Raw genomic sequence first — 24,668 nt, 5'->3', positions numbered from 1 at the left:
ACCTCTGTTCTTTCCCACTTTGGTTTGTGTGTGTAGCCTGAGTCATTACTTGGGCTGACTTCACAGGTATTGCCACAGAAAATCTTCCGGGAATTACTTGTTTCCTTTCCCAAAACTCTTGGATTGCGTCAAACAGGTTGAGCACTGAGTCTGCCTGTTTATTTCTGCTCTGTGTCTTGCCTCTGATCTTTTTCATTTCCATCTCTTAATTACACATAGKTGTTTATGATGGTTTACATTAAAACATTCTAAGAAATTGGTATGATGGGCAGTAGTATTTCTCAACATTGTAACTGTTACGTGATTATTTTCTGGTTTTTCTTCTTTGGGGAGAATGGAGGGCAAATCTTTTAATAGAGAACAGAAATGCTGAGTAGATTGAAGAAGAGCTGGCCTTGATTTGTTTCTCRCACACGTCGTATCTCCGCTGATTTCACAGAGCTGCTGCTGATTTATATCACTGTAATGTTGGAGGAAAATCAGTCCCTATATACTATACTCATTTTGTGTTCTGTCATCCTATAATGTATGTTATTTATTTTTTATATTAAGCTACACATCTTTTAGATCGCAATCACATTATGAGTAAATTCCTATGTAAACCAGCCTGCTATCTATCAAAACACAATGGTATTTCTTAATATTTTAGGCTTCTATACGATGTGCTCAGAGGCAGTGGTGCTGTTTATCTTTTCTGTTTTTTGTGCAATTTGAGATTTATATATATAACATTTCTGTTCTTTGAGCCAAAGATTTACTTCTCAGTTTACATCAGGAATTCTGATGGAAGAGTTTTGGACTGTAAAAGGTGTAGTCTAATACGCTTTAAAATAGTGTAATCCAAATTTATTATTAAGTAAATGGAGAGCTACCCTTTTCAAAAAGAAACAGATTTTCTAAAGAAGAACAGATTGTGAAAAGAGCTCTGTGAAATTTTCTAGAGATTATGTAATTGATGGAAAACGGGAAAACCACATTTGCTTCACAGTAGTAAAACAGCTATTGCACACTTGTGCTAAAACGAATGAGCGAAAAACCTTGTGTTTTTTTTTGTTTGTTTTGTTCTATGTTTTGTTTTGTTTTATAAGTAAGATGCCTGGGCCTGATCTTCATCTCCTGTAGAAAACATTCGAAAAACATCCTTATTCCCCTTCCTTTTTAGCAGCGTGGTTGAATTTGCGCGGGGACTCCTCATTCACACCGAACCTCTGAGGTCCGAAGGGTCAGGTTGGCAGCAAGAGCCTTAAAATGGGAATGGGAGCAGAGGGTTGGCAYGAGCCCTCTCCAGTGGGAGCGCGGAGCTCTGAGGCAGTGAGGGATGGGTGACTTGTCTGTCGGACTCCGTTACCTACTTGTCCAAGCAAGGTCATCAAGGTGCAGCTTGCTGGTGAGGAGCTGAGGGGAGAATGAAAAACTAATGATTAATTCACAAATTTTCTCTGAAACAGAACTGGCCAAGTGTCTCCGGCTCATATTCATATACAAATGTTTCCAAACACTTCTCTTGTTTTATGAAAAAACGCATCTTATCCTGAAAGTGCAGTAAATTTTAGTGTAAATAGCTGCTGAGCTGAAAGCCTACAACAGACATCTCTGTATTGAGTTCAGATTATTTACTTGATCAGTCAGTTAAAAAAAAAGATGTAACGGAAGTGACTGGCTGTTGAAAAGATAAGCATCCTGTGGCTGGAAAATATTTTGTTCAGCAAGTTCTTAGAGATGATAACCACAGCTGAAGGAAATTATAAGCAGTTTATGAGGGATTAACAAAAGAAGGAAAAGACGGAAGCATTTATGAATAATGCTGTTCACCACAAATAATTTTGTACATTTCCAGTGTAAAAAGGTTTATTTAGGATGAGTTACACTGAACCCCAGTACACTATACTTAAATGTCTTGTTGTTCTGTTCTTCTATACCCTCCAAAAAAGGGGGAAAAAATGGCGATATTTTTCAGCATCTTTGAAAATACAGAAGTGGATCTGCTAAAGTAATAGGAAGGGCGATTGGAGGGAGGGAGGGAATCAAAAGAAGGGGAAGGGATATATCGATACTGGTACAGAGTCGAAAGGCAAAGATGCCAAATGAGTTATCATTAGCAAAGAATGTAAAAGAAGGGAAAAGCATGCTTTTAAATYGCGTCAGAAGCAAGAGAATAACAAAAAGAATCGTAGGGTCTTCTACTTAGAAGGATAGCAGAAAAAAATATCTATGGCAAGTCGAAAGCTGAAAAGCTTAATAGCTACTTTGCATTAGCCCTTTGCTAAAAAGATAATAGTTACAGGCTTAATGCACTGATAGTAATAAGGTAAAGGTGAGATGGAATCAGGAAGGAATAGGTTAAAAAGTGCCTAGCAATTTAAGTTGGAGCACATTAAAATAATCTCCGGAGGCCGGGCAAAATTCTCCCTGGCGTGATGGAAGCATCACTATCAAAGCCCCTGGCAATTTAATTAGTGAATTAATGGAGGGAAGGGAGTTTTGCCGGGGCTGGAAATGAGTACTGGAGAAGAACGTCTCGCAGGTGTAAGATCCTTCTGCTGCAGTTGTGCTCGTTGGGGTGAGGTCTTGGGGCACCAGGGAAGGTTCTGCTTGGAGCAGCGCCCTTGTTGCGCTTGCCGCACGTTCCTGGGGAGGCCGCAGCGATTCCTGAGCCAAACACGCGTGAAGAGGAGGTGGGAAATGGCTGAGGTTGCTGCCCCATCTTTTCTTTATAATTATTTCATAAGTTGCCATCTGTAATTAAGTTTAAACTGTCGGTGGTTCCATAGCATAGTGGTGTCATTGATAATAACATGTACACAGTTACATAATCCTTTTTGTTGGGAAACATCAAAAAATCATGGCCAGGAATATATAATGTTTTTCTCAAACCAGCCAGCAGATGAAACAAATTTCAGCGTTCTCATTATAACCCTGCATTTTCTTGATTGTTATTCTCCCTTTCTTCTTTATCTCTGAAGAGGATATTTTTGGCTCCAGAATATTTGAAGCATTTCTACATTTTGGTTTTTAAACAGGCTTCCTCATATAGATTCAGGTCTCAATTTCAAGATGGGACAGCGCACAGTGCAAGAGGCCACACAGGTATTTCCTTGCAGAGCCACCTACATTGCTGGTGCTCCTGCTATTTGTGTTCCTGCTGCACCCAGCTGAAGGAACCACCCCCRTAAGGTGTCTCTGGTGACATGGTCTTCTTCTGCCTCCCTCTCCGCTGTCTGACTGTCCTATTTGCTTTGGGAAGCCCTCCGGGGTGTGTGGTTCATTTGTGTGTCTGCTCCTTTGTGTTGGAAGTGATGCTGTGTGGCAGCAGTTTGGGATGGGGTGGGATGGAGGCAGAGCTGTGGTGGGAGCTGGTGCACAGCCTTGCCAAGGCGGCTGCTTATCATCTTTGGGAAGTTGTGGTGTTTGGGCAAGACTCTCAAGGTTCTTGATAGCAGGAAAAAGCAAATGCTAAAGCCATTCTAAGAAAGGATCTCCTCTTAACCTCTCCTGGGTGGTTTTCAAAACTTGACTGGACAGGCTCCAGAGCAGCTAGAGCTAACTTTGAAAGTAGCTCTTCTTTTGACGGGAGACTCGATTAGGTGACATCCATGTCATCCTCCAGCCTCCATTATCCTGTGCTTTCCTACATTCATTTCAGTACGTGTACGCTCGGAGCAGATCTGAGGCCCTCCCATGCTGCTGGCGGTGTCGGGGGCTGCAGCGTCCCTCTGGGTTCTTGCTTCTGCAAATTTTTCTGCCTGAGGTACCTGAAAAACCTGTGATGCTTGGGTACMTACCACATGTGGAGCTGTCACCATCCCAGCAAACACTCCCTGCAAACCCAGGACAGGACAAGTGTTGGGTGGTTGGTTGTGCTACTGGATCCATCTGTAACTTGTACTGGTGACACCGTGAACCTGGCTATGGGCAGGAGCCTCTTTGCCTGCTCTTGGGCATTGCTTTGGGTTAGTGGAGCTTCTTGTGTCTCCCAAAAGAGGGAGTTTGAATTTCCCTTGTTGACTGTTACAAGTTTGAAACCCCTGTAGAAGTTTTCATCTCGGCAATAAGCCATGCCTCGAGTGATGCTCCTGAATACTTTGTGAGCTTTAGTTATGCCTGCGTTTTGTTTACACAGAGGAGAAAACAAGAGGTCTTGTATATCTTCAATATATAATCTATGTGATATTAGATACGTCAGTGAGTTTACACATTGCAGAGCAGATAGCAATTTCCCCAGAGATACTGTATCACGGTGACAAAATGGGTGACTGGGAGGTCAAGGTGGCTGGGAGATAAAGGCTATCTGTTATCTTGGCATGAAGTTTTAGTAGGGAGCATTTAACGTGCTTTGCCACTTGATTTCAAAAGGAGAATTAAGGAGATTTTGTCATGTTAAAACAAAACCTTTTACAAACTGAAATCCCTGTCAGTGCTCACACTTCATATCTCGTGCGGGCTGACAGTGAACACTGACAGCGAGGGCACAACATTTTCATGAAATTGCTTTAAAGCGAAAGCAGYGAGAGGAACTGCCTCCTGTGTACGGATACAGTAAAGTGGGAGGCAGTCAGAGGTCTCTGTAATTATAAACCTTTCTTATGTAAAGCAGTTAGACACGAGCTCGGGTTATGTGGTTGTGTTTTCCCTGCTACGGTGTCTTGTTTGGCGTCCAAGTGCTGGAAGGGAAGGTGTTTTTCTGTGGCTGCCTCGACCTGAGCTCAGCATCGCCTTGAAAACACATTAAAATAGACTAAATAACGTAGGAGTTGCCTGGCTGAGTGTCACGATAGATATTCAGTGTTGTAGTAGTCCCTTGCTGACCACTAAAATAAAAAAAAAAAAGAGATAGAATTATCATATTAGCTTAGCAGTGAATAAGTAGCACTTGATGTTAATACCCTGGAACCTCAAAATACCCAGGCTGTAGCGTATGCCAAGTAAAGGAACTTCTTGTTCTATTTTTCAATAATGATGAAAAATGCAAGCCCTAATGTTTGGCTTGCTGCATTCAGCTGCAGAAAGCTAATGCTGCTGTTATTGGGAAAATCAGTTCTTAGATGTGTTTAAGTAGGAAAAAAGTCCCTAGAATCTTATTGTYATTGTTGGGAAAAGAGTTATTTAGAAACTGACACGTAATAAAGAGATAAAAGGAATAAAAAGAAAATAAAAACCTCTCGGGTATTCTCTTGTTTTTACTGCAACCTGCCACGATGTGCTAGGCTTGGCTAAGTAGAAGCTGAGAACAGAATTATAAACAAAAGTGAAGTAAATACATCTGAGAAAAAAGAGATTTAAAGATTATTTGGTTTTAATATTTTGACATATTTTTGACATGTAACAAAAATATACCTTACTGGCAGTACCTTTTCAAGGTAAAGTATGGATTTGTGGATGTAATTGCATTTGCCGAAAATGGGACAGAATTATTAATGGACATAATATGATTGCTGCTATGATTAGGTCATTATATTTTCTTTTAGGTTTCTGATGTTATTTAAGGCCTATTTATAAATAAATGAAATAGAAGTTGCTTTCAAATAGGATATTTAAAATATTCTATATTTTGCTTTTTTGCATATGAAGCCAAAATGTTCACAGTAAAATAGGAATCTTGAAACTAAGGAGGCGACTAGCCAACATGTGAGCGGTCAGTGCTGCCCGTCTGCCGGTGCTTGGAACGGTGGTGACCGTTTGTTCTTCAGGACTCTCTTGTTTCTGAATGCATGAAAACATCTCTAAGAAACTTAATGGCAGAGTTATCAGTAATTACCTGTATAGCACAGTAATTACCTATGGAGCCTTGCCGCAGTAGTGCCATGCCAGGAGCAGGAAATAGCGGTACCTGGCYGGGCTGATAGGGGATCCTTCGTAGAAGTCGAACAGTGGAGTGGAGGAATAATAATGACGCTGCAATATTTTTTATGAGGGCAGTTGTCTTTATCACACAGCCCCTCATAAGAATGGATATTTTATATTATTATTAATATTATTATTTATTATTATTAATATTTATATTATTTATAAAAATATGTATGTAAATTAAGAAGTTGGGCAATGCAGCCTATGACACGTTGGAGTTATTGCCGATCGCTGGCCAGGCCGTCGCCGTCTCCTCCGCGTCCCGGCTGCAGGGAGGCGCCGGGCACRGCAGCGCTGCTGTTGCTATGGGCTCCACTGGGTGCCTGGAAGCACCGGTGGATGTGTGAAATGTTTCCATATCACAAACATATTAGCAACTTGCTTGATTCCCAGCGCAGAAGCAGCAACCCATACTGTTCRTGCATATCCTTGYTTTYCTCTGTTTTGTGCTACGGGAAAGTGYGGGTGTTGTTGGCAGGCAATTTGATGTCAGGTCTTTCTCTGATTCTTTCTTCGTGCTCCTCAGGGTGCCGATAGACTAAAGCCATCCAGCATGAAGAGATTTTTCACATCACAGTTGCAGAAGCCAACTGCTTCATGCCAAGCACAGAAAATACCAATAAACATTGCATATTCACATTTCCTTTTTGTTGTTTAATAAGGGAAAGGTGTCCTGGTGATTGCTTAGCTATCAAGCAGGAAAGATTACAACTTCTTTTCTTTTCTCTCTACTGTTTCGTCAACAGAGTCTCCTTCCCTCAGCCTTCTGCTATAAGCTATGGGGAGCGTATAGTGATTCGCACTAGGCAACATAGGGGGAAAAGAAGAAATTGCGCAGCTCGGGTACCAGTTGCAGATGGAGGCTCCTTCCCTTCCTCCCGACTGTCAGGGGGCTGTTTTGGGGACAGAACAGTTTCCCCTGGCGTCAGGGACCTGGTTGTGTCACTGTCACAGCTGTTGATGAGGCTGGTATGTTTGTTGAGCAGTGGATTTTGGGCTGTTACTGCGACCTGCTCTGCTGTCCAAGGCACTGAACTGTCCCATCTGCCAAACAGCTCCCGAACGGAGACTCGAGGAGCCACTTCTGAAATTATTCATTAACAGAACGTGGGTGTATGTGTGTAAGATCAGTTCTTTGCCTTATAGTCCTGTTTTTGCTTGATTTGAATGGCACCAAGATGTCTTGCTCTGCTTTCCCTGCTTATAGTGCAAGTATCATATTCCGTGGGAGTGGGACTGAGCAAAATTAGTAAAACAGAATTATTCCTTAGCTCCCCTTTTTATTCCCCCTCTCCTCCCCGTTTCCCACCTCAAAAGACAGAAACCGGATCCTGATGCGAAACAGCTAGGAAAATTTCTCCTTCATTAGCCTTGAAATATCKCTCCGCTAATCTTTAATCCACTCATTTACTCTGCCTGCCAACATGAATTTGGCTGAGCTGGTTTCATTTCAGCAAACCTCCAGTACTGAGGCGCTGTTGCTATTTCCATCACTTGTGTAGTCACCAGGAGGCACAAGGAGCCCCCCGGAATACGCAYGTGAGGAGAAGGGAGCGGCCGGGTCCCGGCTCAAAGCGTCTCTGCTCCGTGCATGGGACACAGGGAGCAAGTTTGGCCTTACACTGCTCGTGATCTCCCTGACTAAGGATGTTTCTGCCGCTCCATGTCCGAGTCCCCTATGTCCTGTTTGCAGCCGCCTGCTCCTTTCATTTGCATGGTCCCTTGCCCTGCTTAATGTGGCCTGCGCCTTGAATGCACTTGAAGTTTGCCCGATGCTTTAGGGTTAATTTGCCTTGTAGATAGCAGATWGTCAGGAAATCAGAAGCAGAGAACACTCGTGAGAGTCCTGAGATGCTTCAAATCACGCAGAAATTGTATTTTTCCTGTTTTTTTTTTCTTTTAACACCTGGCACAAGTTGCCTAGAAATATGTAGGAAATGTAAGGATTGAGTTGCAGGGAATGACCTGCTATCCTGGCTTTTTTTCAAACTCCAATGGTTGTCTCAGTAAATTATAATATTAATTCTGATTCAGTATGGCCATTTAGAAAGTAGTGATGCAGAGATTATATAGAGATGTTTATACTTAGGTAACTGGAAGGATCCTCAGTACTAGACTACAGACTGGTTCCTCTTTCTGTTCCGTGCTCTGGGCTGATGCGTCTGGCTGCCCTGAGAAGTTCTGGTAAAAGTTTTCTAATATATTACTTGGCAAAATAATCTTACAGTGTTGAATGAATTCATACATTAACATGACTCATGTAGAAGGCTGAGCAGTGGCACAGTGAAGTCGGCCACTTCCAGTAAATACGATTCAAAATCTCAGGTTTATTTTATTCTTATTTACTGTATTGCATATGCATATTTTCATATTTTTCCAAGAAAAAAAGATTCCTCCGCACGCATACACTATAATTAGATGACTGGAGTGGTGCTGCCTTATTCCTAAAATGAAAAATAGCTTTCTCGTGTGAAGCTTTTTTTTTTCAAACTATCCCTCCTTCAAGAAAGTCGATCAGTCTATGTAAGTCAATATACAAAACCATGAAAACTTTTCTGGTAGAAAACATTTCCAGCTGATTAACTCAGAGATCTCGTTAAAGGAAAATTGTGCAGATACAGGTTTGTACATAAAAATTAAAAAAGGGAAAAAAGAGCAAATTATGTCGTCACAATTTATATATTATTACATCAACTCACATAGATTCCCCGAAACTCTCTTGTTTCTTAACTTTAGGGCACAATGTTAAGTTTTACTGAAAGAAGTACTTCTCATACCATTGTATGAAAAGAAGATTTGGATTTTAGATACTGAATTAGAATCTAAATGCTTTTAAGATAGATCATACTGAGTCTGTTTAGGGTTATGTCTAGTATCTTGAAAATTCTGATATAGAAAATTATTCTACAATTCATGTTAAATGTATTGCTTTTCACAGTTTATCTTTGATTATGTTGTGTGCAATGGATTCTTGTGCGTCTTGTAGCAGGATAGGATATTTCTTTTCTTGTCCTTCAAACTCACCATCTGCCCAGCTTGGAGGAGGTTTTGGGCCAGTATCTGCTAATTCACTGGACAGGTCGTGTTCATTGAATTATATTCTGTGCAGGTAGGAAAGAGCAGTAGGGGGATGACTTTTTACCTTTTGAGAAGCCTTTCATTATACTGTGGGGGGATTCCTGCATCTTGTTCTTCTAATGGACTTTCCCTGCTGTGCTTTACAATGAGCTTGTTAAATAGCATCCTACAAAAATATAGAACAGGTGGAAATTACTCTGCAATTTTTTTTAATTGATGATGAGGAAAAAATCTTCTGCTATAACACACTTCACAGCAATATTGCAGAGTTGATGCACAATTTATATGTGATGGGGAGCTCCAGACAAGCAGGTTGCAGCTCCAGGAAGGTTTCTGCTCTAACTGCCTTGTTGCTTGAGTGTTGCTGGAGTTTGCCTGCAGGTGAGGGTAGTATTGCTTTTGGGAGTCATGGAAAAAGTGGAGTTCTTAATTTGCTTCTTGTGCATTTACCTGTCACCTTGACAGCCTGGGACTCGCAGGGTTTTAGYGTCCATCTTCACTGGGGTTGGATTCTCATGGAGCTCTTGGCATCACTTCTGCAATGAAGTGAGAGCTCTAATGACTAGTCCTACATTACATAAAAGTTTGTGACAGCCTCCCTGGCTGTGAGTCTTAGTTTAGGACCTTAACCAGGGACTGGGCCTTTTCCTCCAGTATCTTTTCTTGGTGGTTTTGGCTGTCTGACTACCTTCAAGTACTTTCTTACCAAGAAAATTAGGAGCAACTCCATGAAGYCTTCTTGAGACACCAAAATTGGGAACAATTTGATAGTCCCAAGAGGAATTTGTAGCTAAGAACTGGTGATTCCTGAGAGGCTTTAGGGTGGTGCGGGACTAAGGAGGTACAAGAGTGAGAAGTGGCCTGGGGAGTGCTGGCGCAGGGCTGTGGATCCCRGACCTCCTGCAGGTCCCCTCCCCTGRCGCTCTCCAGCTGCTGCTTCCACCWTCCCCTTGCATTTTCACACCCATTAAAAATTAATGGGTGTGAAATCCCACAATGGGTGTGAAATTAATCGCAAACATGTAAAGAGGAGAAACTGACTTTTCTGCAAGCAATTTGTTAATTAAGGTCCCAGGCCTGGGCGGTGACGCGAGCGCTGCTTGGGGTCCTGGTTGCCATGGCGATGGCGGAACCGCGCTTCCGGGTCACCCCAAATCCGCACACGAAAGYGGCCGAGGGGCTCCTGTCTCATCAAGTGACATGGGCCAGTTGGAAGGGAGGGACAGCCACTTACAGCCAGCAGCCCTCAGCACAATGGAGCACAATAGCCRAAAAAAGGATTATCTCCTGCTTTGAAAAACATGAGAGGGAAGTTCGGAATGGGAGGAAAGCCTTTTTAGCCACACATCTTGATTTTTTTTTCCTTTTTTTTCCTGTTGTTTTCTTAAACGAGCCCTGCAGAATGACACCACTAATAGAGAGGGCGCAGCCGCCCAACTGCGGGCTGTGTTGGGTGTAAGGAGCGGGACACGCTGCGCTGCCACGCTGCGCTGCTGGCCCTAATGCCAGTGTCCTCCTGAACACGGGCTCCTCCGGCGCCGTTTTTGGCCCCTCGCTGCTGCAAATGTCTCAGTCCGGGGAGGAATTGCCTCCCGTGGAGGGAGCAAGCGACGTATCCATGCGCTCACAGGCTCCGTGTCTGGAGAGGCTCCGGGGCATTGTGAATAACCAACCGGCAGCATTGCGGGACACATTTCCAAGTGCCAGGGATTTTTACATAACGACCAGGATTTTTCGCTTCGCTTTGGGCCGTTGTCTTCCCTCTTTTGTTGATTGATGGCGCAGTGTGATGTGCGATTTCCATGTAACCTGTCAGTCATTTGAATGCCGCTCTCAGTGGAAAAATSTAGAGCTTTGCTGCAGTTCGGCAAGCAGCTCCGATACAGAGCAGAACACCAAGTTTCTTGAATTCTTAATATTTACGATTTTACAGTACTGCTCAGAAACCACAACTCAAGAAACCTAATGAGTTCTTCAAGTTGTCCTTTAAATTCAGTATAAACAAGCATATAGCATCCTGTATCTTAATTATATATGAGGACATTCTTGCTATGAAATAGCATTGTTGTCATGGAAGCAATCAAGGCTCAGCAACAAGGAAGCTRTATTTGATTGACCAAGGCTCTTTTTAACAATACACAGAAAGGARTATCCATTTTAAAATAACTGCTGAAGAAATATATCTACTTAAATAGCTTTTTTTTTTTCTCTCTTTCTCCTATGCAAAACTTAAGTGATGTTTTTCCCTGGTACAGCAACATATAAGGTATGTTTTGTGATAGCCCAGATTGTAGTAGTGAATTGTGGAAGGGGAGTGCATGTGCACATTTATCCTTACCAAAGAGCGATTAATTAATCTATGGCAGAACATGGAAGTCTAGATCCATTTTTGCATATATATGAGGAAGAATCAGTCAAGCATCTTTGTTGCATACATTTTTCTAAGGAATTTTTTTCTCAGACCCTTGGTGTAAAAGGTACAGCTAAGACTTTCTCACATATTTTGATCTTAATTCTGACATTTTATTCTCAGTATGACATTTTAATGTATGGTTTCCCCCCTAGCACCTTCCCGTGGAGCCAAAAGATGCTTCATTTTGGCACTGGTGTCTCTGGTCTGTGGGCTCTGGTGGAGCTGCAGGTACCCGCCTGGCTCCACAGGGCACGTTCTGCAAACAGGACGGAAGGGGTAGGAGGGCGCAGGGGRCACCAGGGAAGCGCAGCTTCCCCCAGCCACCCTCGCTCTTGAGCCTCAAGGGCTCATGCTTGAGTGAAGGGGGACTCGTGACTCATAGTGCTCAAAAACCAAATTGAGGAAGGCAAGTTAATATAAAAGAACAAAATGACTGTACAAAGGAAGCCTGCTTGTGCAAATCTTTCTCTCAAGGCTTAGCAGCAATATTATCCTGCTAACAAAGAGGAAATCTAAATGACACGCATGATCCTACCCTTTATTTTTAGCGCTCTATTGTAATTACCTTCAGAATCCCAAAAAAGGTTGGTCAAATGCTGAAAAAAGATTACAATTGTTATTTGAGCTCCAAAGGGCTTTTCTGTTCTTTACCTTATTGGCTATTTTTAAGCTAGTTTGGTTGGGTGAATGACTGTTCCTTGTGTAAAGCAGCCTCCCAGCACTTACAAGCACATCTTCCTACATGAGTAGGCATATTTTCTCTTCTGCAGCTGAGAAGTGTTTCTACAGCAGCAACAAAAACGATACCATGATTTTAGCTGACCAATTGCACAACATGAMTAATGCAGAGGGAAATGAATAACTCATCAGCATCGCTGAGGCTGAGGTCTGTTCGCACCCAGGGTCCACTAATTGTGACCTGATTCGGATAACGGAGTCTGCTTAGAAGTCATTGTGGAGGAGAAAGGGACTCTGTTCTCTAAAGACAATATTTTTAATAAATAATTGTACTGGCCTCCGAAACAGCACTTCATTTCTATTCAGAAAGCATCTCCTTATGGTGTTTCCTGGTTTGATCTGAAATGGTAGAATTAATTTCTGATTCAGCATTTAAAACGGATCCATTTCCTAGCGCAGCTCTCCCATGCATGTCGTTGGTTACCTCTAAACGTGCAAGCAGAGAGGTACTGGGTGGAAATGGAGGAAGCTTTGGAACAGCTCGTATTTGGGGTGGTCGTCCTCTCTTTCTATGACTTTCTAAAGGGAGAGACAACATTAGGTTCACATTGTCCACATTCATGTCTTGGGGGTATGTGATTTTATATAATAAGCAGTTGGCAATTTTAAGAAAATATAGCAGTAAAGAATGATGAATTACACCATGTTGCCTTTTGATTCATTTTCATTCTGGAACTGTGATTGTACAGTCAAAAGAATGAGTCTAGAATTGATATACTGGTTATTTAATAGGGAGCAAAAATAGTATTTTGTTTCCTAAGTCACTCCAAGTAAAAATAGTTACTTAATGAATTTGAAGAGATATACTGTGAAGGAATAAAATCCGTGTGGCTTCCTAAATGGAGACCCAAGGAGATGCAAGCGTTGAGAGGAAGCGGAGGCGCTGGAGAGGTGAGGAGCCAACGTGCTCCTGTGATTGCAGGAGCTTCCAGCTTGCACCTAGAACTGTGAGAGCGGGCTCGAGTGGAAGCAGCACTTCCACTCAGCGTGTTATTTTAATTGGTTTTTCATCCCTCTGTGCTAATGGCCTGACAAATGGAAGTAAAGCATCCAGCTTCACAGAGGAGCAATAAGGGTCCGACGCTGCAAAATACCGCGCTCGCTTTTGCGTCACTTGTGAGTATCATATATATATTCATCTTTTCAGAGGCTTCCTTCAGTTTTTTATTCCGAAGTCTTTGCAGCCCATTTATAATGAAAATTATTGCTACGTAGGCTCTGGTGAATGATAATAAAATGCAACGCGGTGTTAAGAGCTAATCCAGTTAAATCTCCATTAGGCCCTGTAATGCTATCTTTTTGTCACTCAGGCAAAAGAAGGCTTTCCTGGCGTGTCTGCTCCATCACCAGGGGTGGTTTTGCACCCGGCTGAGCTCACAGCCTYGAGAGGTGGACGGCGAAGCGCTGGTCACGAGGGCAGCCGTGCCCKGGCGCCTTCCTCCCCGCTCTGCCCGTCCTGCACCGCTCACCACCGCCTGCTGTGCGGGGCACTAAACGCACGGCAGCGAGTGGAGCTGCGGCTGCGGTTCCTGCAGGGCTCGGGATGGGCTCCCAGCTCCCGGGACAGCCGCCTGTGGAGCGGGAGCAGGGAGACATGGCGCTTCCTGAGGAGGGAGGCAGCTGGGAGCCACCGGCCCCTCCTGGAAGGAAGGTGCCCAGCACGTGGGCAGCTGACAGATGAGAGAAATGCATTTACATATCAAGATACAGGCTGTCTGATTCTTTGCATATCTGCAAGTAGAGACCTGATTTGCTCCAGTCCTCYTGAGCAGAAAGGGCTTAATGAAATGCGAGAGAAGAGGTGTCACCCCTTGACGTTGAAAGACCTGTGCCAAAAAGGCAGGTCCCCAGAAAGGGTAAGCAGTGGAAAGGGATAGTATCTGTGGCAGCATGTTCCAAGTCTGCGATTAATTTTAGGGTCTAAGATACCCTAGGTATACCGTAAGGTATACCTAGGGTACCCAATTTGGATGTCCCAGCTGAACTTGCATCTTTCCACACAGTAGATGTTTGGGATGTCCTAAAACGAGATCCCAGCTGTTCCTGCTCGATAAGTCTAAAAATAGTAATTGGTTCTGACAAGTCTTATTTTAGATTAAAAATTGAATGTTTCCATTCATTATTTGTATGACATCAGAGCACTCGGGGAGCCTAGGCGCAAGCGGGAACCCTGCATAATTCAGGGCTTACGGGCGAGGAACCAAAGGCAGGGCTCACCCCAGAGCTGGGGCGCTTCCCTGTGCGGCCAAGGCCAGGCAGTCCCCGGGCAGCGTGCGGGCTCCGGTGAGGCACCTGCATCAGCGCTGCCTCAACAGCAGCCTGTGCAGCAGCAAATCGCTGCTGTGTTGGTAGAAATTATGGAAAATGGAACATTTTTTTCTTTCTTTCTTTTAAAAGGCATTTCTTTTTGGTTACCCCCAGCACTGTGGTTCACATCTAGTCACCAAGCAATGTGGCAGTCTGTGAAACCTTATTGGTCCTTCTGCAGCGGACGAATGTGTCTGTGTAGGTATTTCAGCATGCCGCAATTTGTGCTTGTTCTAAAAACTCTTTCCTTTATCGCTTGTTTCACTCTCTTGGTGACTGTAATCAACAGATGAAGAATTATTTCCGTGTGCTTTACAGAGCTACGTGTACGCAAAGTGTGAAATCCTTGAATTACATCCCGCCTCCCTAGYATAGAGGGTGCATCCCCAGGGCAGTAGGTAGAGAAAGAGTATTTATGTGTGTACTTATTTGTTGCAGGAGAAGAAATAGCGTTGACGGCACTGAAAAAGAATTTTGAAATTTTGTTAAGAATTTGCTGGAGAAGAGGAATAGCACAAAACTAAGTGATAGTAAGTCCATACRCTCCAATTCCTGCCACAGTTTTTATTTTTTAATTCATTTCTYTTCGGAGGTTGAGCCTAAATCCTGAATCTGATCGTCATATTTGGATAAGACTGTGAAACAGATGTGATTTTCTAGTATTCAGATATATCCTAGCTATGTGACTGGCTGCTTGCTGCTTATTTTTTTTTATAGTTTTAATCATATTCTCAAGTACATGACACATTCTTGATCTGGGCAACCAATTTTTTTTCCATCTTGGCATTAAGTGACAAGGAATTATTCCTCTGTGTAGATGCAGGTGCAACGAAGAATTATTCTGACTTACAGCTTTCTAATTCAAATGAGATAGTCATAGAAGGTTGTATAAACCCAGCGACAGCTGAGAATGCCCTCAAAAATATCCATGCAAATGTTTTAAAAGAAACATGCATACATGGAGCTATTTTTTTTTTTAAATCTAAGAGTTTCTTGTAAAGCTCCGTTTGAAATACTCTATTTACTTCGGACTTTCTTGCCTTCTGCAAGACCCTATAGCCCTGAAAACCTTTCTTCCCTCCTACACTCCATATTCAGCTTGTTCTTGATTACAGTTATTTTACCACTGTAAAAATTCTACTTCCAAAAATACATATGAAAGCTTTTATTTCTGTGCTATTCAGCAGAAAATAACCACAGCRCGGAGGCCACAGAAAATTGTGGATCTTGTTTCCTGCCTACTTGCATTAAACAGTAAAGGACTAAGGCCACCAAGTCGTTTCCATCCAGCTAGATGTCTGTCTCCTCTGGAGACCTGATATGGAGCTTTCTATCTCAAATAAGCCCTTCCATTTGCTTAACAAAACCTGGTCATCTCCCCATTCCAAAATAATATTTTGTCTAATTACTCAACCAAAAAATAATCTCCATGTCTTTCCAAGTGACTGACTTCTTCCAGTGAGGTTCTAGTCATGCTCACAAAAAGAAACAGTTCCTGCTTTAAATTCCTCGCTTTCATACATAAGATGTGGTAGTTTCCATAGTCAAATGATTAGAAACTTCTTAAAAAGTATAAATTGGAGCTTGCATTCTTGAGTTGAGCTTGTAAGCTGTGTTGTTGGGGAGTTTTAGGCCACAGCCGCTGACTCTTGCGCTGGCAGTTACATTTGGTGGACTGTGCTACCTGCCCAGCTAGAGCCYGTAGCAGCCCTTAAGATGGCACAGTGTTCTTTAATTTGCACTTTTTAAGTTAATCTGCACTGTTTTAAAATGAGCTGTGCGCTCCAGAGATGCTTCAACTCGCGTGAAGAATGAGGGCTGCTGTCGTGGTCCTTACACGTGTGCGTGGTGTGTTACACACGTGGCCATAGAGGACATGATGCCTGGAGCCTCCTCTGCACTGACCCTCTTTCCCTCTGTACTTTCCTTGTCATTTTGTTAGCCATATATACATGAATTTATACCAGAAAGGTCTTCTCATCTCTAGATTTATGCACACAGATAAGTCTTCGTTTAATTTTCTATCTAATCTCCACTATAGGACACGTAACTTGTTTTTATGAATGGTACATCTTAGAAATCCGTTCAGATTGCACTTAAGTATTTTAGGAAATGAGAATGTCRGAATTCACTCTTTCCGGTGATGAATTGATGTTAACAGAACATGTCACTGAATTAGCAAAGGAAWAAAATATTCTAACATGACTGTAATAGAAAAGTTTTTGTTTTCAGAGATTATGTTTCTTTTTTTTTAATGTTGAATTTTCTGTTTTTGTGTTGGCTACTGGAAATTTGTTGATAAATATATCAGGAATCTAAAAGAGGTTTTAATAGTCTACCTAAAGAATGGTAGTGTAAAAACAGTAAATATATATTATACTTTATATATAAAGTATTAATATATATTTATATATTTTATATTATATATAAAAAAATCTAGAAAAGTATGAACTATTTACTGTCTAAATAACTGCAGAATAAAGTAGGCAAAGGTTCTGTTGCTTGGTTTTATTTCTAGCTTTCATTTTCATTTTTCATTTCATTTTTGTGTTCTCTTATAGACCATAATAGAACTAAGTGATGTATGTGGGATTGGGGTTTTTTTGTTTTGTTTTGTTTTGTTTTTTACTTTTTTGTAGACATGTTTTCAAGACAAGGATGTGTGTAATTATACTCAAACATGCACAGCAGAAGATGTATACATAGGAGATAGCAGTTTTCACCCACCAGTCAGCTGAAGTTTCAAAATTTAAGTGGGAGTTTCAAATAATGTTTTGGATTTTGAGGTCCTGGCACAGAATAAATTTCATTATCAGAGATTTGGAGTTGCRGGTAGAACTTTGGGGTAGCTCTAGGTGTGCTTAATAAATCAAATGGAAAATCTTATCATGTCATTCCTGATTTGAAAGAAAGAAAATCAGTGTTAGAGTAGTTTGTCACTTGTAATTTTATAACACTTTCCTTATATATAGGGTGTTTATCTAACCATAAGGAAGAAAAAAAAATCTGTATTTTCCCAATTTGAAAATTTAAATTGCTTATGAGACCAAGCAATTTTGTTGATTTTTCCTCATCTTCTCATCTTTTAATAATTTTCTTGCTGCTTTAGAGAGGATTGTAGTATAATGGGCAAAACATTATGGGGAAAGCATATAAAATTTCAAATGGCGGTAGAAGGCCCCCGAGGAAAAATATTTCCATCACAAAGTGTTCTCTCTTCAAGGAATCTTTGAAGTCTGTCATAGGACTGCACATACAGAAATCTGCCTGCTTTGTTTCTTWTTTAAATTAATCATTTGAACATTTTGGGGGGCTTCAAATGTTTACTGGGTGATTATTAAAACACTGAAGCACTGAAAAAGGCTCAGGAGGCTCCATATTCGCCCTCATAGCCTTTTTATATTTTATTTTGACAAACCATCAATTGGAATTTTTAATTCAAACTATTCTCAACTGTTGCAGCGTTTTTACACAGTATATTATCAAAGTATCGAGGCCTTTGATAAGGGTAATTAAAGATGCCAAGTTTGTTTCCATAGCCCTAAGTCTGCGCTTGCTTACGCTCTCGTTATGTTGCAAGATTTATTTCAGCTCCGTTTACAGCAAAGCCAATGGTGACGTTCCAGCCAGTTCTAAATGGTAGGATATTTWTAATTAAAATTAATGATCAGGATTTATCTTGGAAAATATAATACAACCAGGGCATTAGGCAGTGCCATCAAAGAGAAGTGAATGCCAGTTAGATATCGGTGCGGGTTGTCTATGTAGGAGGTTTTTACGTGTGCCCTTTATTTGAGCAGGTAGAGTAAGGAATAAAAAGGCTTTCTCTTGTATCTCAGAAAATATACTCAAAGAAATTATATGAAATAATAAAATTAAAAAAAAAAAAGAAATATGTCATTGAGTTTGTGGATTTTAAGGTAGCTGACGTGTAGTTTGTGTGCCGTTTTGCAACCAGTGGCTGCCAGTGCAGTCTGGAAGGTGTCACCTCTCCCTCCGGACAGCAGCTGGGAAACGGCAGTCCCGGGAAAGCTTCATTTGCTGATGCAGTCTCRGCAGTCGGACCTGGAAGCCCAGTGCCAGCTGTGGCTCTTGCACAGATACTCTCTTTACCTAGTAGGAATACTGTATTGTGAGAGAAACTCCTATTTCAAGTCAGCCTCATCATTAATAATAGGAATATTGTTCTGTTTTGAAGCGATCAATATGTTGAATTACAAGTCAAATGCTGTGGCAGTGAGACCGCTTTGCCTGGCTTTGAGCGAGTGCCAAGTAAGGTATGTTTTTGTTGGCCTGATTGTCTTTCTTTTAAATACTTAAGATTTAAAGAGGTAATTCTGAATATTCTGAAATATTGTAAAAAAATCTTGGTTTTCCAACAAAATGTCAGAAAGGGGAAACTCCCTAATTCTCTTTCGACATTTATATACAAGTCAGTCCTACCCTTTTGCCTTGACCTTGTCTGAGAGTCATTGGAATTTCCCCCTGTTTTGCCCTGGGTTTTCTCATTGGAATGTATCCTAGCAGAAAGTCCAATTCACGGAGCAAGGTCCTCTTGGTTTGAGATTTATGTGAAAGTTAACTAATTGCAAGTATTTTAATAAAGGCAACAGTGATAGCTCAGGCACAGAATTTAGACGTAGCGTCTGTGCTAGTGAGTACATTAGCTCTGCTGCAAAATAAGAGCATATAAAATGGCATACTACTGACATGAGATGATTATGGTAATGTCTTAGTACAAATTTTTGAAAATCAGATACTATAAAAATATACCATTAACTTTATGTTAATAAAATATTTTGCTTGATGTCTTGTAAATTATTCATTTGAAGTAGTCTAAAAATATAAAAGAACTCTTATTATCATTCAATTTACATGATTACTTTAAGTTCACTTTTTTGGTTTAACATAAACAGAGTATAAAACTCCCATCAAGCTTTAGGATATTTAAAATGTGTCATTTTTATGCAAAAAATGAGCCTGTTAGGATGTTAAGCTTGTCATTAGTATAAATATAACTTCAATTTCTGATTTGCAACTATTTTACACATAGAAATTACTGCGTTTGCTGATTTGACTCATTATTTCTGCTTTGATTATTCATGCACTCCTTTGCAAAACAGTTTTAAAAAATAAAATCTAAAAGCTTGATAAATTGACAGAAGCGTGATAAATTGCTAAAATGCTGTTAGGAGTGGGTTTTGCCTGTTAGTCAGGAATCAAGGTGGCCATGGAAGGGGTTGCACTGGGTGGGTTGGATGCTCTTTTCTGAGCTGGGCTTTACTTGAACAGTGACGTTAGTCCGAGCAGGATTGAGCCCGTGTGGGATTTGGCGGAGCAATCAGCGGGAAGCGGCGAGGAGACCTGGGGGCTCCTGCATCCAGAGGACCCAAGTGCCTCGGGATGTGAGCGAGGGAGATGCTGGACACTCGGCAGTGTCCAGAAACTTTTCTGTTTCCAAGAGTCACTTCCCATCTCTAGCACTTCTCATTTAATCCCTGCCAAGGCTGCCCTGGCTTAGAAGCACTAGGAACTACATTACTGAGCGCTGATTAGCGCTTTTTCCCAAATGGTTGTTCCGTCTGCATATCTAGGTTAATTTGAAACTGAAAACCTACAGATTTCCAAGAAGGGGGAAAAAAATCTACTGCGATGCTCAATACTGAGTGCTATAAAAGAGAAGCATCTGGATGCAGTGGTTGTTACTGCAGAGCAAGTATCAGCATTACGGCTGATACAATTTGTGCCCAAGTGCAATACTATCTTAAGCTCTTTGGCTAGAATTGCTGTGAAAGCTGAGGAAAAATTAATGTAATGGGAGGTTTGCAGGTGTTCACAGACTCTAATTTTAGGAAGTCAAGTGAAGTTCCTAAGATAGGCAGCCTGTGTCCTTGGCTATCTATATCATCAAAGGGAGARTGAAGTATGATTTTTGAGAGAGGTTTAAATGAAGTCACTGGTAAGTTAAGACTCTGGCTTTTTTTTTGTTGTCTGTGTGGGTCTTAAGACGCCCAAGGKAGGTGTTTCTGTTGGATGTCAGATAAGACTAGGTAAGTGTGTCCTTCACTGCCRTTTACTGATGAATCATATGAAAAAGCAAGCCACTTGATCTGCTTTTTAACTAGTGCCCTCAGAAGTTTGCTAGTAAAAGAGAACTTCCTTTGACTGAAAAATCATTAGGTGAAAATACTCAAACTCCAGAGATTCTGTGAATGTGGGTGGCAAATTGTTCCAGAGGAGAGCTGTAATGTAGGCATCCACATGACTGAAGTGTTTGTTACCTTCAGCATTGAAGATTATCCTGCATATTTTCCAAGTTATCGTGTAACTGTGTTTCCTTRGTTTAGGTGGGTAAATGGCTCCAGGTTCTGGAGAGAGCTGTTTCTGAGAGGTAAGAGGTACAACAAGATAGCTTAAAATGCTAAATAAGCTATTAGATTGCAGAGATTGACATGCTGATCAAATCTGTGTGGCCTGTGGCTTGGCATTTGACCTCACCTGCGTGGTCTGCTCACGAGGACATGAGAGAGCTGGAGCAKCCAGCCTGTGGCCAGCGAGGGGATAAAGAAGCTACAGTCGTGTCTGAGCTGAATGGGGCTTTGATATGAAAATCTCAAAATTTAGATCACATGCAGGAGCCTATTACTAAGAACTGTTTTCATGATGAAGAAGCTGGTTTGGGGGAAAAACTGAGAGGCAGCAATATATATTATGATAGCAGGCTTGCTTGGCTGTAAGACGTCTGCTTTAGGCTTTTGTACAGCCCTGGAATGGGAAGCTTCTGAGGCGCGTTCTCTCTTCACACGGCCATGCAAAACCCAACTTGTTCCACTGTCTGTATATTAAGGCAAAATGTGGTCAGTTTTTAGATGTTTGTGACGTTCTGGTGAGAAAAAAAACACGTTAGGGAAAGAGATTCTATAGACGTGAAGAAAAGCAGATCATCCCGGGATTAGAACAGCAGTGTGCATTTCTAAAATAGCTATCTTGTTCGATGCAMCTATGAATTCAAAATTAGTTTTTAATAGATAAAGAATGGTTTTCCATAGTCCATGTGAATGCAATCTAAATTGTAAATGGACCAAATTAGTTAATTTGACTGAAAAGTTCAGTAGCAAAAGCAAAGCAGGCCTTGGAACTATAGTCCCTATTTCCAATGATATATGTCTGATAAATCATAAAAACAGTATATTTTTTACGTATTTGTCTGGAATAGAACAGAGCTCAACAGTGAGAATCTTCCATTTAACTRTGTTCCAATTTATATATGTTATCTTTTCCTCAGTTTAAGAAAATTAGGAAAGTTAAATTTCACCCTCATCAAAGACCAAGCTGTAGGGACCTTGGGTATCCATGCTGATCATGATGGCAACACACCTTGCAACACCCAGAAAAACGCTTTTGCCAAGTACTTCACTAGCAAAAGAGGATTTATTTCATTTGTGAAGTTTCAGGCCTAACATTCTGCTGAATGATCCTTTTTTAAAATAAAACACGGGCAAATTTCTTCAGACAACATGGAGAATTAATAGGGTAGGGGAAAGATGAAGTTTTACAGGAAGAGTTTACTTATTAACCAAGGCACATAGTCTGGCTCGTGCACTCTGGAAGTGCCTCAGACATGCTGGCAAAAGATCAAGGATCATATAGAAGCTTAATATAATTTGCCATTTTTATATGGGTTTCTGTCTCGTAACTATTGAGAAGTTGTCATTGATTGCTGCCATAAAGGAAAAGAACAGCCACTCCCCATGAAGCACAAATTAACCGTAATGTGCAGAAAATATTAGAATTCATGTTGGATGCCAACAAGTAAGAATAACAAAAAGCATGACTGATGAATAAGAACTTCTTATTGCTCTTTAAATAGCACTTTTAGAGCAATTTGGAAGTGAGCTGGTATGCTGACAAATGTTTGCTAGGAATAGTCAAAATTGTTAAAGGTTTTATATTAGTTTAAACCTGTCTAAATTTTGCGGATAGTCTCTATCTATGAAGAGTAATTCAAGAATTTATATACAGAAAAAAGAGAGGAAAAAAAAAAAAAAAAAAGCTACTGCTAGAAGGAGAAAAGCTCCTGGCAATTAGATGGAAAGTGGTGTTGTCTTCAGCTTTTACCATTTCCCCTAGGAACTTGTCATGATTTCCAACTGTTGTTCTTATTGAAGGCTCTACACAAGGCAAAACATTTGGAGAACTTGCGCTGTTTTTTTCCTACTTCCTTTTCTTCCTAATTTGGATCTTGAGTCGTAAACGTTTAAGGATGCCAACTTTCCTTGTGTTTTAGGTAAAAGCAAAAAACATTGATAACCAGAAAGAAAAAACTGAACTGTTATCCTCCTTTCCTCATTTCCAGAGGATCAATAAGACTAAGGAAATAAGAGAATCCAGTGTCTCCTTTAATTGATAATAAAACGACCGCTGTAGCTCCCTGCCAGCTCTGCTTCTGCATTGCATCAGTGACTATCAATATCTCAGGTGCATTTTATTCTATTTCACTCCGTCCTCAGACCAGTCAACTTTAGAGGTTTGTTTAAAGGATTACACAGGTTGCAGATGAGACCAAACAGAAATGTAGCTTTTCCAAAGCTGCGTCAGTGGTTGCAGTTCGAAGATCAAGTCACGGGGTGCACCTAGGTTGGGTGCGAGCTCAGGGACCCCAGGTGTCTGCACGTGGCAATGCCTCGAACCTTTCCTACCTCCCTTGCACTTCCACATCATGCTTTTTGTATGTAATCTTGCAAAAATTGGTACAATTTACTTCTGGATAATGCATGTTCTCGCGCCGCTTTGTCTCTCTGAGGATTAGTTGTGGTACGAGTCTGTACACGGTGCATTGAGTTGGCATTGAAATAGGTCTTTTGGTTGGAAGTAAAATGTAGAGAAGGTCTAAAAAATTCTTCAAGTTATTTTAATCGTTATATTTTCATCCTGGGGAGTAGGCAGGCAGTGAGGGACTCTGCTCTGCTCTACTGAAAAATTAAATGTTAAAGGCGTGTTTACAAGTGCTCTATACAAGACCTGCCGATGCCTTGTGCTTTGGCCGAGATTCTCCTGCGGGCTGCAGGTTGGCACAGCCCTCCGTGGCGCTCGGTGGGGTGTTCCTGCCCGGCCCTTAACCCACCCTCGTGCCACCCACGTACAGAGGGAGCCGCTCCAAAAGCGCGCGGGGAGCACGTTAATTTGCACAGAGTTGTTGCAAAGTTATTACTGGAATCCGCTGCCAAAATCTGCTCTGGCACCAGCTGCCAAGAGCCTTATTTTGATTTTTGTAGCTGCTTTGATATGGTTTACTGTATTGCTTATGTAGACTGTGCGTTTGGTGTTAGATATGTGATTGCTGATAAGACTCTTTATAGGGGAAGTACTGAATTTGTACTCGAGGATCACGTCATCCTCAACGCAGTTAGGTGTGAAGTGCATCCTGCCATTGCATTTGAAAAACCAATACTGTTCTTATTTTTTTCTTAAGAACAGTAGTTACTAACTTGGAATTAGCACTCAGATAGTCCTCAGAGCCTTTGTTCAACTGGTGTAGATCAGTACAGATGTTCCTTGTGTGCAACTTCTCTAAAAATGATGGGTTTTTTTCAAAAACTGTAGTATTTGTAATTCACACGCAGGCTTAATTTAAACATAGTGTTTTAAATTATTTTTAATATGSTTTTTCATGTAGATTGCTATTGGAAGTTGATGGTCTCCATCACATCTTTTTGAAGGATACTAATCCTAAAAAGGAAATATTCTCTGATTTTCCAGGTGCTGTAGCAAGCCTGTAAAACCCCATGGTTTCCAGTGGATTTCAGTTCCATACTTAGGTCCTCTCTCTTTTCCTCTTCTTTTGTTCTTTCTCATCTTCATTTCTGGGCTTGGTTTCAGACTCCAACAGTGCCAAGGGCTGCCCACCTTGGTGCTGCGCTGTCCTGCCCTTTTCATATCTCATAGCCTCTTAGAGCACCCAAGTGGAGCAGCCACACTCCTATATGTTTGATTTTTGCTTACTRTTTTCCCTGAATATATTTGAACGTGGTTTGCATGTGTAGTAAAAAGCACATTTATCTTTTATATTCCTTTTGGTGCATTTTTTGTTTCGTTTTTGCCCTTTACAATTTGAGATTTTGGATAAGGGAGGAAAACTTACACCACTGAACCCAGTTAGTTSAGTGGTTTTAGCTCTTGTCCTCTACTTGCTTGCAAGTTACTTCAGTTAACTGATGGCTGGTGTACATTTTCTGTGTGCTTGACATGGAGAAAAGAAGAAGAAGAAGAAAAAAGGCAATCCCTTATT

At 41.2% G+C, this 24,668-nt stretch overlaps 1 long non-coding RNA gene across 2 annotated transcripts in view; it reads left to right on the top strand.

The window, feature by feature from the left end:
* LOC112954457 overlaps window positions 1–24,668 on the top strand; it is a 140,694-nt gene that overhangs the window by 113,973 nt on the left and 2,053 nt on the right. The gene's annotated exons all lie outside the window — the stretch shown is intronic.

The sequence above is a fragment of the Nothoprocta perdicaria genome, unplaced genomic scaffold (genome assembly GCF_003342845.1).
Source record: "Nothoprocta perdicaria isolate Ctin4 unplaced genomic scaffold, notPer1 scaffold_5, whole genome shotgun sequence".
Taxonomy (NCBI): domain Eukaryota; kingdom Metazoa; phylum Chordata; class Aves; order Tinamiformes; family Tinamidae; genus Nothoprocta; species Nothoprocta perdicaria.
The sequence above is the reverse complement of the archived record's forward strand: the minus strand, read 5'-3'. Positions and strand labels throughout refer to the sequence as shown.